The sequence below is a fragment of the Trachypithecus francoisi genome, unplaced genomic scaffold, assembly GCF_009764315.1.
Source record: "Trachypithecus francoisi isolate TF-2019V2 unplaced genomic scaffold, Tfra_2.0 Lachesis_group9, whole genome shotgun sequence".
Lineage (NCBI taxonomy): Eukaryota > Metazoa > Chordata > Mammalia > Primates > Cercopithecidae > Trachypithecus > Trachypithecus francoisi.
The window spans coordinates 58,334,745-58,341,231 of NW_022681474.1; the positions used below are offsets into that span (position 1 = coordinate 58,334,745).

General features: G+C 41.1%; 1 pseudogene across 1 annotated transcript; it reads left to right on the plus strand.

Annotated features, from left to right (window-relative positions):
- Positions 1 to 2,411: 2,411 nt before the first annotated feature.
- On the plus strand, positions 2,412 to 5,310 carry LOC117082268 (annotated as a pseudogene). Its single transcript, XR_004436531.1, has one exon. The product of XR_004436531.1 is annotated as an NADH-ubiquinone oxidoreductase chain 5-like (transcript).
- Positions 5,311 to 6,487: the final 1,177 nt, after the last annotated feature.

Consider the following 6,487-nt stretch of genomic DNA (forward strand, 5'->3'; position numbering starts at 1 on the left):
GTGGCAGGCTCTCAGCTCACTGCAAGCTCCGCCTCCCGGGTTCACGCCATTCTCCTGTCTCAGCCTTCCCGAGTAGCTGGGACTACAGGCGCCCGCCTCGTCGCCCGGCTAGTTTTTTGTATTTTTTTTTTTTAGTAGAGACGGGGTTTCACCGTATTAGCCAGGATGGTCTCGATCTCCTGACCTCATGATCCGCCCGTCTTGGCCTCCCAAAGTGCTGGGATTACAGGCTTGAGCCACCGCGCCCGGCCAGCAATTTCAATGAGATTGATCTAATTGACATTTGTAGAAGACTCTATGCAACAACAGCAAAATACAGGTTCTTCTCAAGCTTGTGTGGAATATTCAACAAGATACATCAAATTCTGGGGCCACAAAACACACCTTAACAAATTTAAAAGAATAGATATTCTGTAAAGTATGCTCTCAGACTGCAGTTGAAATAAAGTAGAAATCAATAATGGAAAGATAGCTGGAAAATCCCCCAAGTATTTAATACAGAAATTAAACAAGACACTTCTAAATAACACATGAGTCAAAGAAGAATTTTCTCTTTTTTTTTTTTTTTGAGATGGACTCTTGCTCTGTCGCTAGGCTGAAGTGCAGTGGCCCAATCTCAGCTCATTGCAACCTCCCACTCCCTGGTTCAATAGATTTTCCTGCCTCAGCCTCCCAAGTAGCTGGGATTACAGGCATGTGCCACCACACCAGCAAATTTTTGTATTATTAGTAGAGACGGGGTTTCACCATGTTGGCCAGGATGGTCTTGATCTCCTGAACTTGTGATCCACCCACCTCGGCCTCCCAAAGTGCTAGGATTTTAGGCATAAGCCACTGCTCCCAGCCGAGTCAAAAAAGAATTTTCAAGAGAAATTTAAGCCAGGTGTGGTGCCTTGCCCCTACCCCACAACTAGAGGGACACTGACCACCAACAGGCATTACTCCCCTAAATCCTCTAGAAGTACCTCTTTTAAATACCTCTGTATTACTCGCATCAGGAGTCACAATCACCTGAGCCCACCACAGCGTAATAGAAAATAATCGAAAACAAACAATCCAAGCTCTACTCATTACAGTCCTACTAGGCATTTACTTTACCCTTCTACAAACCTCAGAATACTTTGAAACACCTTTTACTATTTCTGATGGTATCTACGGTTCAACATTCTTTGTTGCTATAGGCTTCCATGGACTTCAAGTCATCATTGGATCTACATTCCTTATTATCTGCCTTATTCACCAACTATTACATCATTTTACATCGAACCAGCATTTTGGCTTTGAAGCCGCCGCTTGGTACTGACACTTTGTAGATGTCGTCTGACTGTTCCTATATATTTCTATCTACTGATGAGGATCCTATTCTTTTAGTATAATCAGTACGGTTGACTTCCCAACTAGTTTCAATAGCATTTGAAAGAGAATAATTAACCTAGTATTAGCCTTAACAATTAATGCCTTTCTAGCCTTACTACTAATAACTATCACATTCTGACTACCTCAACTCAATTCTTATATAGAAAAAGCTAATCCTTATGAATGCGGTTTTGACCCACTAAACTCTGCTTGTATTCCTTTCTCCATAAAATTTTTCCTAGTTGCCATCACCTTTCTATTATTTGACTTAGAAATTGCCCTACTACTGCCCCGACAATGAGCTCTCCAAACAACCAACCTTCCCATAATAACTAAATCATCCATCATGTTAATTATTATTCTCATTCTTAGTCTAGCCTATGAGTGAACTCAAAAAGTACTAGACTGAACTGAATTGGTAAGTAGTTTAAACAAAACAAATGATTTTGACTCATTAGATTATGGTAATCATACTCACCAAATGCCCTCCATATACATAAACATTGCACTAGCATTTACCGTTTCACTCCTAGGCATACTAACCTACCGTTCACACCTAATATCTTCCTTACTGTGCCTAGAAGGAATAATACTATCACTTTTTCTTATAAGTACTCTTACAGCTTCAAACATGCACTTCTCCTTAGCTAATATCATACCCATTGCCCTATTAGTATTGGCTGCTTTTGAGGCAGCAGTAGGCCTTGCCTTACTAATCTCAATCTCTAGTACATATGGCCTAGATTATATCCACAAGCTAAGCTTACTCCAATGTTAAAAATAGTTATTCCTACAATTATACTACTACCAACAACATGGTCTTCCAAAAACAGTATAATCTGAGTTAATATGACCATACATAGTGTAATTATTAGCCTTATTCCCCTACTATTCTTCAACCAAATCAATAATAATCTCTTCAACCATTCAACCTATTTATCTTCCGACCCACTAACAATGCCCGTCCTAACACTAACAGCCTGACTCTTACCTCTCATAATTATAGCAAGCCAGTACCATTTACACAATGAACCTCCCTCACGAAAAAAACTCTATCTCTCTATAACGATCTCCCTACAAATCTCTCTAATTCTAACATTTATAGCTACAGAACTAATTATATTCTATATTTTATTTGAAACCACCCTCATTCCTACCCTAATTATCATTGCCCAGTGAGGTAGCCAAGCAGAACGCCTCAACTCAAGCACATACTTTCTATTCTACACGCTAGCCGGCTCTCTCCCCCTGCTTATTATATTAATCTATACCTATAATAATCTAGGCTCACTAAACACAATATTCCTAACACTTATAGCTCAAAAACTAAGAACTACCTGATCCCACAATCTTACATGACTAGCATGCATAATAGCCTTTATAGTGAAAATACCCCTATATGGCCTACACTTATGACTTCTTAAAGCCCATATTGAAGCCCCTATTGCCGGATCAATAGTCCTTGCCACAGTACTCCTAAAACTAGGCGGCTATGGCATAATATGACTCACCTCTATTCTTAACCCTTTAACAGAATATATAGCCTACCCATTCCTCATACTATCCTTATGAGGCATAATTATAACAAGCTCAACCTGCCTACGACAAACAGACCTAAAATCACTCATCACATACTCCTCCGTAAGCCACATAGCCCTAGTAATTATAGCTTCCCTCATTCAAACCCCCTGCAGCTTCACTGGTGCAATTATCCTTATAATCGCCCATGGACTCACTTCATCCATACTATTTTGCCTAGCAAACTCAAACTATGAATGAACTCATAGCCGCATCATAATACTTTCCTGAGGGCTCCAAACTCTACTTCCATTAATAGCCTTCTGGTGGTTTGCAGCAAATCTTACCAATCTTGCCTTACCCCCTACTATCAACTTGATAGGAGATCTCCTTGTAATAATAACTTCATTTTCTTGATCACATATCACCATTGTACTTACAGGACTCAACATACTAACTACAGCCCTTTACTCGCTCCATATATTTACCACAACACAACGAGGACACTTACACACCATATTATTAACATAAAACCCTCCTTTACACGAGAAAACACATTAATATTCATACACCTCTCTCCTATTCTCCTTCTATCCCTTAACCCTAATATTATTCTAGGTTTCACCTCTTGTAAATATAGTTTAACTAAAACATTAGATTATGAATCTAACCATAGAAGCCTATTACTTCTTATTTACCGAGAAAGCTCGCAAGGACTGCTAACCCATGCTTCCGTATTTAACAAGACAGTTTTCTCAACTTTTAAAGGATAACAGTTATCCATTGGTCTTAGGAACCAAAAACATTGGTGCAACTCCAAATAAAAGTAATAACCATGTACACCTCCGTTAACATAATAACCCTAACCCCTCTAATCCTCCCTATCATTATTACCTTTATCAACCCTAACAAAAAACACTTGTACCCAAACTATGTAAAAACAATTATTAGATCTGCTTTTATTACTAGCCTCCTTCCCACAACTCTATGTATTTTCCTAGACCAAGAAATAATTATTTCAAACTGACATTGAACAACAATCCAAACATTAGAATTAACACTAAGCTTCAAACAAGACTATTTTTCCATAATATTTATTCCAATCACACTATTCATTACTTGATCTATTATGGAGTTCTTATTATGGTATATAAGCTCAGACCCAAATATTAATCAAATTTTTAAGTATCTACTTATCTTTCTCACCACTATATTAATTCTAGTCACTGCCAACAACCTCTTCCAACTTTTTATCAGATGGGAAGGCGTAAGAATTATATCCTTTCTACTAATTAGTTCATGGCATGCTCGGACAGACGCCAACACAGCAGCCACCCAAGCAATCCTATACAACCGCATTGGCGACATTGGCTTTATCCTAACCCTAACATAGTTTCTCCTACATTATAACTCTTGGGACTTTCAACAAATATTTATCCTAGACTCCAATTCAAATCTTCTCTCACTGATAGGCCTTCTCTTAGCAGCAACAGGAAAATCAGCTCAACTTGGTCTCCACCCTTGACTACCCTCCACCATAGAAGGCCCAACCCCAGTTTCAGCTTTACTCCACTCCAGCACCATAGTCATTGCTGGAGTGTTCCTACGCATCCATTTCCACCCCTAATGGAAAACAACACATTAATTCAAAGCTTTACACTTTGCCTAGGAGCCATTACTACCCTATACACAGCAATTTGTGCCCTAACACAAAACGGTATCAAAAAAATCGTAGCCTTCTCTACCTCAAGTCAACTAGGCCTAATAATAGTCACTATCGGCATCAACCAACCATACTTAGCATTCCTACACATCCGCACTCATGCCTTCTTCAAAGCCATACTATTTATTTGCTCTGGGTCTATCATCCACAACCTAAACAATGAGCAAGACATTCGAAAAATACGAGGATTATTTAAAACAATACCCCTCATCTCAACTTCCCTAACCATCGGTAACCTGGCACTCATGGGCATGCCTTTTCTCACAGGCTTCTACTCCAAAGACCTCATCATGGAAACCGCAAACACGTCGTATACCAACGCCTGAGCCCTATTTATTACTCTCATTGCCACTTCCCTAACAAGCGCCTACAGTACTTGAACTATTTTCCTCACCCTAACAGGACAACCTCGCTTCCTGACCTCAATCAACATTAACGAAAACACCCCCACCCTATTAAACCCAATCAAACGCCTCACAATTGGCAGTCTACTCGCAGGATTTCTAATCACCAATAGCATCTCTCCCACCTCACCCCCTCAACTAACAATATCATCTCACCTAAAACTCTCGGCCCTGTACATAACCGCTCTAGGCTTTCTAGTAGCCTTGGATCTCACTCTCATAACCAATAAACTTAAAATATACACCCCATCATACATATTTAAATTCTCTAATATACTAGGATATTTCCCAGTACAATTCATCGCATAGCCCCCTACCAAAACCTGCTTTTTTTTTTTTTTTTTTTTTTTTTTGAGACGGAGTCTGGCTCTGCCGCCCAGGCTGGAGTGCAGTGGCCGGATCTCAGCTCACTGCAAGCCCCGCCTCCTGGGTTCACGCCATTCTCCTGCCTCAGCCTCCCAAGTAGCTGGGACTACAGGCGCCCGCCTCGTCGCCCGGCTAGTTTTTTGTAGTTTTTAGTAGAGACGGGGTTTCACTGTATTAGCCAGGATGGTCTCGATCTCCTGACCTTGTGATCCGCCCGTCTCGGCCTCCCAAAGTGCTGGGATTACAGGCTTGAGCCACCGCGCCCGGCCCAAAACCTGCTTATAAGTCAAAACCTAGCTTCCCTTTTACTAGACTCAATCTGACTAGAAAAATCTATACCTAAAACAATCTCACACACCCACATTATTACCTCCATCATCACAACTACTCAAAAAGGTATAATCAAATTTTATTTTCTCTCTTTCCTTATCCCTCTCACCCTAACATTATTTCTAATAATGTAACCTATTACCCCGAGTAATCTCAATCACAATATACACACCAACAAACAATGTTCAACCAGTAACTACCACCAACCAACGCCCATAGTCATACAAAGCACCCACACCAGTAGAATCCCCTCGAATTAACCCCGGCCCCTCTCCCTCAAAAACCACTCAACTCCCTATATTGTTAAAATTAACCACCACCACTAATCCATCAAAATCTAAAACTCATAAAACCAACCCTGGCCGGGTGCGGTGGCTCAAGCCTGTAATCCCAGCACTTTGGGAGGCCGAGACGGGCGGATCACGAGGTCAGGAGATCGAGACCATCCTGGCTAACACGGTGAAACCCCGTCTCTACTAAAAAATACAAAAAAATTAGCCGGGCGAGGTGGCGGGCGCCTGTAGTCCCAGCTACTCGGGAGGCTGAGGCAGGAGAATGGCGTGAACCCGGGAGGCGGAGCTTGCAGTGAGCTGAGATCCGGCCACTGCACTCCAGCCTGGGCGGCAGAGCCAGACTCCGTCTCAAAAAAAAAAAAAAAAAAAAAACCAACCCTGCCTCCATCACTAACCCTACTAGAAGACTCCCCAGAACCTCAAACCCTGAGCCCCATGCCTCAGGATACTCTTCAATAGCTATTGCTGTAGTATAATAAAAAACAACCATTATACCT